The following is a 13,581-nucleotide window of genomic DNA, read 5'->3' as shown; positions in this document are numbered from 1 at the left end:
AACACTATGGCATAAGGAATAATTTAAAGAATCGGTTAGAAAGCTGATAGCTAGAGCTCAGAGAAATTGAAAGAAATAGGAGAGATTTTTCAGATTTTTTTTTTAAAAATCCAACAGAGAGTTTTTGTTATGAAGAGTAGCTTCAAGTAGTGAGGGAAATGGAGTTCCTGGTGGAACATGGGGTCAATGTGTTACTATCCCAACATGTAACCTTCTCCCTCTTCCACTTCTACTACATCACTTTCTAAATTGTTTCCAGTGCTTTTATTTTGTGAAGAACCCATGAGTCATACCAGTAGATATTAATGACCTATTATCATTTAATTTCCCTGAAAATCCTAAAGGTTATTACCACATATAGAGGTGAGAATCACAGAGGTAAAATGACCTGTACATGTGGTCATCCAGTAGTAAAGCAAAGTAGTAAATCCTTGAGTCTGACTCAGGTCCAATTGAATCCAAAGCTTGGTGCTTGCTACCACCCCGGTGAATTCAGCAGGAACTGGAATTAACAAGCCACATCTCTCACTGGGCATATTTCTATAGTTATCTAACAATGCTATGCAGTCAAGCCCTCTCAGTCTTTGCTCTGACATAACTCAAGAGCCTTAATTCATAAAAGCAAAAGTAGCTGCAATGGCATGGACCTCTAGGAGGGGGTACTATACACAATTTTCATTATTCCAAAGAACTTTCTATGTCTTTGCTTTTAAATCAACAATAAAAGATGACTGGGTATTACACAATCCTTCAGGTGTACTGAGGTGACATCATCTTTCATCTCATGACCTGCAAAAAACATGAACAGATGGCAAGATAAATATTATATTCATTCTCTTCTTCCTTGCCAGCAAGAATCCTGATTGTTTTCTGGGAGAGAATATGCTCACTTTCAAGAGATGAATTGGTCCAAGCCAATCATGAAAATTCTGGTTTGCAGTTTTTCAACATCTCTTGAATTGAGGAGTGAGCATAAGTCACGGTCTTGGCCAATGAGGCTGAAATGAACTCTGCCAGCACTGCTCTGCTTTCTCCTTTTTTCTTCCTACTTCATATGTGGCTGTGATGACTAGAGCCACAGCATCTATTTTGCAACCATGGTGCACCATGCATAAAAACGAAGGAGAATATAATAAGACTGAATAGAAGAAAGGATCTAGATTTTGAAAACCACATTGACAAACTGCCAATCTCTAAATATTTGATATGAGAAAAAGAAACAACTCCTGTTTGTTTAAGCCACTGTTAGTATGGTGTGGTTGTAATTTATACTTGAACTTAGTCCTAACGGATAAACATAGACAATCTCAGCCAATACACGTATACTTACATGGGGAGGGAGATTATGGTTGAGTTACAGAGAGAGAAATGCAAGGCTAAGGAGTAATAGAATAATGCCTCCTGTGATCGTGATTTTGGACAAAGTTACACCTTCCCATGATATCTAAATTGTAGATGTGACTAAAAAGGTCATGCATAATTTCTAAAGGGCAGCTGGCTAAGGAACTGTAAGTATCGTTCATCCAGCATGTGTAATGACTACCATATTTTCTTGGCCACATGTGATTGGGCACATGTATTGGTATGTACTTTTACACACAGCTTTGTATTGTAAGCCAAGAACTAAGCTACGAGTAAGTAAATTTGGATTCTGCATCTGAAAATTCCATTTTCTAGAGAAATACAACAATCAGTATAGGCCAAACTGAGCTGCAGTTAAAAATAAACAAACAATAAAATTAAAATAAAATAAACAATCTCTGAGTTTAAAGGGCTTAAAAGAATAGCAGACTCAGTATTCACTCACACCAACTACCCATCATGGGTCCACCAGGAGGTTTTTTTTATGTGGTCCTCACTAATGGGTCTAGGCAGTGGGAAGCTCCATTTCCCTGTTTCCATATTTTCCCTAATAGGTAAATGAAACAAGGCAATTTACACATGACTCTTAAAGCTTCTAGCAGCAAGTATCATTTTGTTTCATTTTCAATGGACAAAATAAGTCACATGGCCATCCCATCATCATGGAGGCAGGAAAATACAATCTCTCATGAAACTTTGAGGATGAGAATGGAAAACTTTTAGCAAAAAGTACTAAACACTTCCTCACACAGTGATGTTAAATCTGTCATTTCCCTTCTCTAGAGACTCATTTCCCTCATCTTCAGCAAAAATTTACTTCAAATCCTTTCTTGACTGCCCTAAACATACATAATCCTGAAAATTGACTTGTGTGACTTTTCACCCCTAATTCACTCAGCTTTGGAGCTAAACTCAGCAGCTGTTTGCCATTGAGGAGCCAAAGCCTGAGTTACCTTCCTTACCCTCACCTCTCAGTAATTTAAAAGAACTTGGGCACTTACAACAAGAACATGACATATGGACATCTGTGCCTTCTCTGTCTCAACAAAGTAGTGAAATGCAACATTTCCACTTCACCTCAGCATCTCTGACTTCTGTTATATGAAGGCAACAAAACAATAATTTCTTTGGACCCCCAGCACACCCTCTACAGAACACTAGTTGGCCAATGGTGCTCTCTAACTGTGCTGGGTAAAGAGCCCCCGGTGGGACGGATGAGAACAACGAAGAATGACTGTTCTCTGAATCCGGTGTGAGGGCCTGATTTTACCTGAAGGCGCAGACTTCATGGAGACTTTTCTTACAATATTTGGTGAGGATTCTGTTTCCTAATGGCTCCTATAGCTGCTGTTACCTTTGCCTAAACTCCTACAGTTTTGTAAGGAGAGAAAGCCCATGTACCCTGTTGAAATAACATGCCACCATTAACCACAAAATTTAGAAATAACATAAGCTTTTCTACACTTTTGTGTGGTCCTTCTGATGTTTCTATGGACTTCTCATGCAAAAACCTTACTGCTCTTCTAGCAAATAAATGACTTGCTTAAAATGAATGTACAAGTCACTTTGTCACCAAAATTTCACATTGAGGAGATATGTCACAGACTTCAGACCACCTTTTGATTTGCCCAGATTGAGGTGACAACTCAGAAGCAGCAACTTCAACTGAACCAAACTTTATCACCAGCGTGACCTGTATGTTCTTTTTTTTTTTTTTTTTGCCTCAGGGAAAATAAAATGCTCATCCGCATGTTTACAAGCATGAGATAATAATGGGACCTTGACATTTTTAGGTCAGAATTATTCAATCCTTTTTGTTTGTTCGTTTTGGTTTGTTTGTTTATTTGTGTGGTTAAGCAAAGCCCAGAATGATTCCACCTTTACACCTTTATTTTAAGAGCTCATCCTTTCCTTTTCTCAGTTAAACATAAGGGTTGCTTCCAAATGTGACAAAGTTACCAAAATGGTGATGAATATTTCCTTCAAAGCTGATAAAACAATCTCTCCATATCATCAGCCAACGAAGCACTGAACACTTCGAATGCGATTTGTATTATGTAGAGTTTTATTTGTTTCAATTTACAATGAATTGAGTTTTTCAGATGGAAAATGAAAGCAAGAATTGATTTATTATGAGAGCACCACCCTGGGGAAGGGAAGGAAAAGTCTCACCCAATCTTTGGTCTTTGCCGCATGTTCCTTGGAGAATGACAGTTCTTTCTCCACATGTTACTGAGCAGATCTGTGTTATAGATTAAGAATGGCGGGGGTAGACTCCTGCAAGATGAGACCCCAGGAGATCAATGCAGGTAAAGAATGACATGTGTTATAATCTAAAGGTAGCCAACAACTTCTCTTGCTCTTCTTGGTGTTGTTTGCAATTGAATAGTTCTCCTTTGCTTGCCCCCCTCCTTGTTCATCATTTAGCATTCTTATTTCTAGGTTTCCATTTTAAGCCTCCATATTTCCCAAAAGATGTACCCTTCCTGGATGATACCATGTTCCCCTCCATTCTGAGAATCCTGAGGGACATACCATTAAAAAGTTCAAGTTCAAAATCTTCAAAACTGAGCGTACCTGATTTTGCATATTCCTCCTCTGTTTCCTGTTTCAGAGAATGTTACCAGCATCTTTTCAAAAGTATAAACCAGGAACTCAAGAAAATATCTTTGATTAAATATGAAGAGAGAGGGGAAAAAGTAGACTCAGCCTACAAATCTCTAAATGATTTAACCTTTACATACTTTTTCCTTCTCCTCACCTCCTCGAGAGTAGTCCTCTAGTTTAGCACACTCTTTCCTATTTCCTAAATTACTGAACTAATTTCCCAACTGTTCTTACCTTCAGTCATCGCCATCTAGAAGCCATAGTTCATGTCACAGAGTAAGTGAAACTTCAGAAAACATCTATTTATATCACTTCCATAAATAAAATGTTCTTTGTCTTTCCATTACTCTCAAGATCATGTTTAAATTCACTACCTTATCATATAAGAGGGATTTGTAGGAAATAAAAAAAATGGCTCATTCCTTCATGGAGAGTAGAGTCCAGTGGTGGGAAAGAGAGAAGTAAATCAAAGGTTACATCTCAGTGTGATGAGTGTAGTGATAAAGACATGATTTTGTGCTGTGGGAGCAAGTAGAGGAACCACTCAGACTGGACGTCAGGAAGTGAGATGGGAGGGGAATGTTTGAGCTGGTTTTTTTGTTTTGTTTTTTTTTAAAAGATGTTTATTTATTTATTTGGCAGAGAGAGAGATAGCCAGCGAGAGAGGGAACACAGGCAGGGGGAATGGGAGAGGAAGAAGCAGGCTCCCAGCAGAGGAGCCTGATGTGGGGCTCGATCCCAGGACTCTGGGATCACGCCCCGAGCTGAAGGCAGACGCTTAATGACTGAGTCACCCAGGCGCCCCCTGAGCTGGGTTTTGTTTTGTTTAGAGATTTTATTTATTTGAGAGAGAGAGAGAGAACACAAGCGGGGGAGGGGGGAGAGGCAGAGGCAGAGGCAGAAGGAGAAGCAGACTCTCCACTGAGCAGAGAGCCCAACATGGGGGCTTGATCCCAGGACCGTGGGATCATGGCTTGAGACAAAGGCATAGGCTTAACTGACTGAGCCACCCAGGCACCCCGGGTTTTATAAAGTAAGTAGGGACTAGCTAAATGGAGAATAGGAAAAGGCATACAGTACTTGGTATTTTCTAAGAAAAAAAGTACATAGGCTAAATTATGTATGTATATATGTATGCATAATTTCACACTATATCATGGACATTTACCAGGATTGATTAGGCCATCTACAAACACTTGCTAGATGTGACTACTCTAGATCTTGTCTCTAAAAGAGTTAGAGTCAATGATCATTCTATCTTTGAAATCTTAGGAATCCAGAGATATAAATATTATTGTAAGGACTGGAAATTTATTTGCAGGTATAGATGGGCAAACTGCTTATGAATAATTGAAACAATGAATAAGTGTTATAATAATGTAATCGGAGGTTCCCTCTTCAGCAATAGAAATCATGAGGGGTGCCTGCATGGCTCAGTCAGTTAAGCTTCTAACTCTTGATTTTGGCTCATGTCATGATCTCAGGGTCATGAGATTGAGCCCCACATTGGGCTCCCTATTCAGTAGGGAGTCTGCTTGAGATTCTCTCTTTGCCCCTCTCCCCTGCATTTTCTCTCTCTCTCTCTCATTCCAAAATAAATAAATACATCTTAAAAAACAAAACAAAACAATAGAGATCTGGAATTACAGTTGTTCTAAACTGTACATCAACTCTCTGTCATTTTGCAGGAAGTAATTTCAGAGTTCTCCAGCCTGTGTCTCATTATCTATCAGACGTAGTACAGTATGACAGCATCCTCTTCTGTTAGAATATTTTATCATTCTTCTGGTAGATACGTATTACCCATGGCATTCTGAATATTTAATTTTACAACTAAAATCTTCAGTTTTTATGGGCCAAATGTGAAGAACAGCATAGGTCAAAAGTTTATATGGATTTCTGAGAATTAAAAGTAGATTTTGGTATAAAATATAAAATACACTGTCATAATAATGTTGCATTCATCTTACCCCCTCTGCCACCTATAGACTTTATATGAGGTAGGTATTGTTGGTGTTATTTTTGGTAAAGGAATGAAATCAGAGGAAATTGAAAAATGCTGGACAGGGAAAAGAGATTTCTTGTGAGCCCCATAAATCTTGGACAAAAGTGAACCCCTGGGAAACTATTTTATGTCCCTTATCTAGCTCTTTGGTTGCACAGGTATAAATAAAATTTCCCATGTGGTTGATGAGATGGTATAAATCACCCTAGGACTCTATGGGCCACACTAGTCAAAGAGTCAGTAATACAAGATTCAGTTTGATCTGTTATAAGGATGTTTTGCTCCCTTATTAGCATATCTACCTCCTTTCAGGACTCTTCTAGAATTAACTGGCAGGCAATAGTGCACTCAGCTCTGGTCTTTCCTGATGCAGGTGAACTCCCCCATATTTGCCCATATCGATTATTGTTTATCAAAGGCATCTGCCCTCTCTGGAATAATCACACCACTTGTAAAGTATGCTCCACACTGAAGCAAACTCTAGGAAGCACACATAAGCTGCCTATTTCTGCTCCTCTCTCCTGCCTGGTGACTGGTGATGATGTCTTGGTTTCTCAACTAACTTCTCAATTTATAAACCACTCTCTCCAGAAGGTGCTAAGGTTTAAATAGCTAATATTTGTAAAGGAAATCTAGGATCCAACTAGGAAAAAAAAATAAAGTTGATTGTTTAATTTTTATAAAGAACAGCAGACACAAATAAAAATTAATTCTATGTTTGTTCACTATTAAAGCCAATGACAGCCATAAATACATGTTGAGTAATATTTCTTAATAATATACCTCTTTCCTCCCAAAGAGAAACCAATGGGTTTGATAAGAATATCAAAATGAAATACTGGACGTATGGGAGAGAGGGGGGAAAAAAGAACCCTAGTAGTTTTGACTGGCCTTATAATTTTTGTTGTCTTTTTATAACCCAGGAAAATGGCATTTCTCATTAAAAGGCCATATTTCATTTTGCTGGAACATAATACAAGCTAAGTCTTTCCAGTATTTTTTTTTTATAAAAAGGCATGAGAATTAAACACTTAATGCCATCTTGCTTTGATTTTTTAATCATTCAATATATATCCTTAATGTTATTTATTTTACCACATTTAGAAATGTAGCTCCATGCCGCCCTTAAAGATGAAACTAACAAAGAAAGCACATCACCCCTTCTATTGAAGTCTTAAAGTGGATTCAAATCAATTCTACATTCTTCTTTTCTTTTCTATTTAAATTTCCTTGTCATTCATAGAACTATCAGCTTCATAAAGTGAAAGGCCTGCACATTATTATTTTCTATAACTGAGCTAACACCATTTTGATAAAAGAGAGTTAGTGTCCCACATAGGCATGAGACCTCTCAGGGCATCATAATACAGTATAAGTGAGATGGGTAGTCACCCTCCATGTGCTGTATTTCTCACTCAGTGGAAAGTCCAAATCCTAACTGGCACCTTCAAAGTGGTACATGCCCTGGCTCCTGTCTGATCTTCCCTCCTTTGCTCACCCTGTTGCTTCCATAGTGGGCTCTTTTCTCTTCCTTAGACCTACTGATCCCATGTCTGCCTTGGGATTTATCTCATGCCATTCCTTCTGCTTACAATGTTCTTCCCCCAGTTATCCTCAAGAACTCACTCCTATGTTTTCTTTTATCAGAAGTCACATTTCAATGAGGTGTTACCAGGTTGACCTATCTAAAATATGCTCTGCCCTCTCCCCTCCAAAAAAATTATATCACAATAATCCACTTAATATTATCCTTAATATCTATCAGTTTCTCACATAGTATATATTTACCTATTTATTTTGTTTATTGCCTATCTCATTCGTTAGAACATGAGCTCCATGAGAGCAGTTTTTCTATGTGTTTTGTTCTTTGCTATAACCCTATACTTAGGACCAAATCTAGCACATAGTAGGTGCTCAATAAAAAATAATGAATATGTAAACAGATAGATAATTGAATGAATGAATGAATGAATGAATGAATGAATAAAGAGTTCTGAATTAGTAGAGGTCAGAAAAATAAAATTCTGATGTATCTCAGACACATACTTGATCTGTGACCACGATCAAATCATTTAACTTCTCTGAACTACAACTTCATCTTTAAAATGTCATCCCTTCTAAATCAAAAGAAAAAGTAAAACTGTAGACTTTCATTGTTTTAAAAGTAGAAGGATGATCTTTACTTGGGATATAGAAGGTCTGAACATTATACTGCATAATAAATTCAGCTAGATATGTATGTTACTAAAGATAATGTGAAAGTTTATGAATCTTTGATAATAGAAATCAATGTTAGGGCCAAAATACTACTTTCTCTGACAATGAACTGTACTCTTTCCTAAATCTCTGGTTTCTGTTTATTAATACTGGTTTCAGTCAACAAGTCACTTTTGATATCAGTAAGTGTGTGATTAGAGCAGTAAGTCTATGCTGTGGACTGTCAACAAATATATTGGTGCAGAGTTCGGATATTTTGAAGAAGTTGGAGATTCCTGTGGAGGGACACATCTGTATAAGGAAAAGTGTTCTTTGGAAAAATGTCACATGAAAGGATACTGAAGAGCACTCATCATTAGGGAAATACAAATCAAAACAACAAAGAGATATCACCTCACACCTGTTGGAATGGCTAAAATCAACAACACAAGAAACAACAGGTGTTGGCGGGGATGTGGAGAAAGGGGAACCCTCCTGCACTGTTGGTGGGAATGCAAACAGGTGCAGGACTCGGGAAAACAGTATGGAGGTTCCTCAAAAAGTTAAAAATAGAACTACCCTATGATCCAGCAATTGCACTACTGGGTATTTACCCAAAGATACAAAAATACTAATTCAAAGAGATATACGCACCTCAGTGTCTATAGCAGCATTATCTACAATAGCCAAATTATGGAACCAGCCCAAATGTCCACCAACTGACAAACGGATAAAGAAGGTATATTTATCTTTTTTATATTATGTATCTTTATTATTTATTTATTATATGCCCAAATGTTCACCAACTGACAAATGGATAAAGAAGATATATTTATTTATCTTCTTAAATCTTCTTTATCCATTTGTCAGTTGGTGGACATTTAGGCTATTTCCATAATGTATATAATAGAATATTACTCAGCCATAAGAAAGAATGAAACCTTGCCATTTGCAATGACGTGGATAGAACTAGAGAGTATTATGGTAAGCAAAATAAGTCAGTCAGAGAACGACAAATTCAGATTTCACTCATGTGGAATTTAAGAATCAAAACACACAATCAAGCATGAAAAAGAGAGGCAAACCAAGAAAGAGACTCTTAATCGTAGAGAACAAACAGATGGTTACCAGAGGGGAGGTCGGTGTGGGGATGAGTGCACCTGTTGTGATGGGCACCAGGTGCTGTATGGAAGTGTTGAATCACTATCTTGTACAGCAGAATCTAATATTAAACTTATGTTAATTAACTGGAATTTAAATAAAAGCTTTAAAAAAATTTAAAAAGGTAACACTCCATTTAAAGAAAAAAAATGAAGAGATCTAGGCACCCTATTCTGTAATTCTTTCCCCTAATTTTCTCTCATACCGTATATCATATAAGTTATTTAAGAACTTCCACCTGTAAAATGGGGCTACTTAAACTGCCAACTTCATAGGGTTCTTGTGAGGACTGCATGATATATTAAATGTAAAGTGCCTGGAATAATGCTTGGCATGTTTTAAGTTCTCAATAGATGTTAATTCTCATGATCTGACTATGATTACTGTGATCATTGATCGAATCGGTCTTCTCCACTAGATTCTGAATTCCTTCAGAGCAGAACACATGCTCATTTTTTGGCATACTCAGAGCCCTTTATCATTACATTGAGCGAAGGGCTGCTTTTTTAAATGCAGTGGAATCCAAACGTATTCAACAGGTTTTTGTTTTCATTTTGTTTTAGTTTTTTACATGTGTACAAATGAAAGGATGATGCTCTTTTATTCTTAAGACATGACGTGCTGTGCAGACAAGATTTAGAATTTTAAACTTGACAGCTGATTAACTACAAAGCCCTCTTCAGAGACAGCATAATAAAGATTCATGGAAAATATAAGAAGGCAGACCATTTGCTCATTGAAGAGGTTATGTGGTATACAAGTCATTATCAGGGTTACCATAGCATCCATGGTGGACCCAAACAGATGAAGGATAGCAATAACTATCATAGTAAGAGTACCATTTCCTAATATTTGTATAGTACTTTATAACTTTCAAGCATTACTCACATTTGTTGGCTACTAATCTCATAGGTTTTTTTGGGAAGATTTAATAAAACAAAATTTAAGTCTTGCCCAGAGAGCCCACATGTGTCATCACTTAATAAATACCAGTTTCCTTTGCTCATTTGAACCTCATTAAAACTATAGGGAGCACATGGTGTCAAAGGTAGGCGTCATTTTCTCCCTCACCTCCAGTGCTTCCACTCTAGTCCAAGCCATCATCACTGCTTGCCTGGACCATTGCAGTAGCCTCCCATTTTACCTTCCTGCTTCCTTTATGGCCTCTGTTCTTCACATAGCATGAATCTATTAAACATATTTACCCAAGTCTTTATTGCTTAGAACCAGTTAGTACCTAAACAGGGATCTTAGAATAAAATCCAAGCCTATTGCGGTAGTTTACAAGGCCCTGCATGATCTAGCTCTTGACTTCTTGTCTGTTTTCTGCCCCTCTCCCCACTGCTCACTGCTCTAGTCAGTCTGAGCTCCTTCATGTCCCTCCACCCAGTTAGTGCATTTCAGCCATGTGGCCTTTACGGTTGCTTTACCCTCTGCCTGAAAGTCTGTACTCCCTGAGCTTTACGCTCCTGCCTCTTTGGCAACATACATGTTTCGTCTCACATGTCAACCCCCAAGGAAAACTTCTCGGGGCATATAACAAGTAGCCCACTGTAACGCACTGCTATCATAGCACCCTGTTTACATAGAGGATTCTCAACAAATATTTGATTTTCCTTTTTTATACATGAGAAAAGAAAAAGAAAAGACCATCCCAGAGAGATTAAGTGGCTCGGCCAAGCTTCTAAGCAGTATGCCTTGCAGAGAACCCAGATCTCAAGAACCCTCCTTAAGTTCTCTTTCCACACCCACATCAAGATGTGTTACTTTTTCTATAAACACAGTTTCACCTGCCTAAGTTGTCTGGACAAGTGTCCGGGGCAACAATCCAACGATGGATACTTTTCTCTGTTTGTTGTTGAGGAGATTTCCTTTAAACTTGGTACAAGGCTGATGATGGCCAAACTGGCCAGTAAATAGTCCTCATTAGACATGGTATAAAGACAGCCTAAGATATCAGAAATTTGGGGGTCAGAAAGATTTTTTGTACTTTGTGAAGACTAAAAAAAAAAAATAAATAAATAAAAATAGGCAGGATCAAATAGTGTCCATGGCTGCATACTCTGTGAATAGACTGAAAAGTACCATCATTGTGATAGGGGTGGATTCTGTGGCATGTGTGTTGTATCTCAATAAAGCTTTTACTAAAAACGATGATGAAATGTATTATTCTTCTAACCCCAGCCTTTCACTTACATTAATTTAAATTAAAGGGGTACTGAAAAGCAGTTAGGCTGTGTCTCCTTTTCTACAAACTTGACTCCACTAATTAGGTCTCATGGCTGGGGAGACATATCCTTTACGGTAGTGCTCATTTATGGGAAGAGCCTCCCTGGATTTCCTCATTATAAACCACGATAGCACATATTCTTCCCTTTGGGGAAAATTTTTACATATTTCGCATATAGTGTTTATTGTTACATTGCTTTATTAGGCAGCTGCGGAAACAGAATTGCATTTTTTCAGATCCCCAAAGGGAGGAGAAGATACTTATTTAGCAGGCAACAGTGATAAGCCAGGGCCCACCGGAGGACAGAACTCATCAGTAATCATAAACAAGCAGCTTTATCCCGAACGGAGGTGTGCCATCCCTGGGTGGCACCCGTCATGCCATCCCTGGGTGGCACCCGTCATGCCAGATTCTGGGTGGCAGGGGAGACTCTCCCACAAGGTGCGGGACCTATCCTTTCCTGTTTCTGAGGCTATTAATCTCCCTGCCTTGTGTGTCTGTTGTCTGCCAACATAGAAACAAAGACCCTCCAGAGTACTTGGTCTGAGAAAATCCAAACGATCTGAACGTCTTTCTGAATAAGCCCTGACTCACATGAGAAATCTATAGAACCACTGGAGTTCATTTTCGGCGGGATCATAACTCTGATTCTGCTGTACCTAGTTTTGCTATAAATACTTTATTCCCTTTCTTATCCATCAGCTAGGCAATGGTATCAGCCTTTAGAGGCCACGGGACTGAAACACGTCGTTTTCAGAAAGAGCAAATTCACTCAGGTTTATGAATCACTTCCCAAAACAACAGGTGTCATAACTCGATATCGGGTGCTGATTTCAAATAAGATCTTGGTTGCCATATGGAAAGCGAAACAATAATGGTAAAGCCATCTACCTAGATGTAATGGCATTTTCAATACTACGTAAACCCTCCTCCACTGATATTTCTACAACCCCTCTCAACCACAGACACACACGCACAAACACAGCCCAGGCCCTACTTTACCACAACTACACCGTCTTTTCAGGGATCTGGATTGTCATTCCCTCCCTGGGCAGACAAGGGTCCTGCAGCCTCGCACATGCCGGCTTCGGGATGTAAAACCTACCGCGTAAGATGCGAAGGTTTTCCATGGGAGCGTGATGCCAAAAAGATGGGAGCTGCCCTCAGGCACGCAGCTGCTTAGCACCCTGTTTTCTGGAAAATCACGGACTATCTTGGGTTTCCTGGCCTATGTTAGTCTCCTAGGTGAGAGGCCTTCCAGCCAGTCATTGGATCGTTCTAGCACATTGGTCACCACTTGGTTCTCCAAAGGTGACTGCAATTGTATAACACCACTACTGTATTTTATCCAAGTCAAAGCCCCATAAAACGGATCCCCAAACTTTCAGATTCTAGATGAAAAGCCTCAGAAATAGAGGGTTACCTAAACATCCCCAAAATACCAACCAGTACACACAAACTGTGTTCATGCTGAAAGAGTCTCAGTAAAAGAGCATGTTACTCAAAGTCAAATTATGTCATTAAGAATTTAATCAAAAATAAATTTCTTTGGGGAAGGGAATGAACCAACTGTGGGCCTTGGTGAGACAAAAGCCAGAGACATTTTTCTCTGCCACTGTAAATCTCTTTAGAGCTAGGTTTCTTTTCTGTTAGATGGGGATTTACTTCTGGTTTTCCTATATAATCTTTGGAAGTCTTTCAGTTCCTGTACCAATGGATTCCTCTAATCTCGTACACTGATTTCCCTTCTTGCAAAATTAACACTTTGTATTTAAGCATCCCCTTAATGCGTTTCTCTCCTGTTCTTAGCTGCGCCCACCTGGGGAGGCTAAAATAACACACGCCACATTAACACTTCTCTGCTGAGATTTTGATAACAGACACCTGTGCAGTCTAAGTAGCTCTTGACTTATTCCTTTCAGAATGTGTTAATAATTGTGGCCACATTTATTTTCCTCCAGATGTGAATTAAAAATGCCGTCAGGGCCAATTTCGGTGAAAACTTGGAAGTGGATTAAGC

This window comes from Ursus arctos, unplaced genomic scaffold (genome assembly GCF_023065955.2).
Source record: "Ursus arctos isolate Adak ecotype North America unplaced genomic scaffold, UrsArc2.0 scaffold_7, whole genome shotgun sequence".
NCBI classification, from domain to species: Eukaryota; Metazoa; Chordata; class Mammalia; order Carnivora; family Ursidae; genus Ursus; species Ursus arctos.
This window is presented reverse-complemented; position numbering follows the sequence as displayed.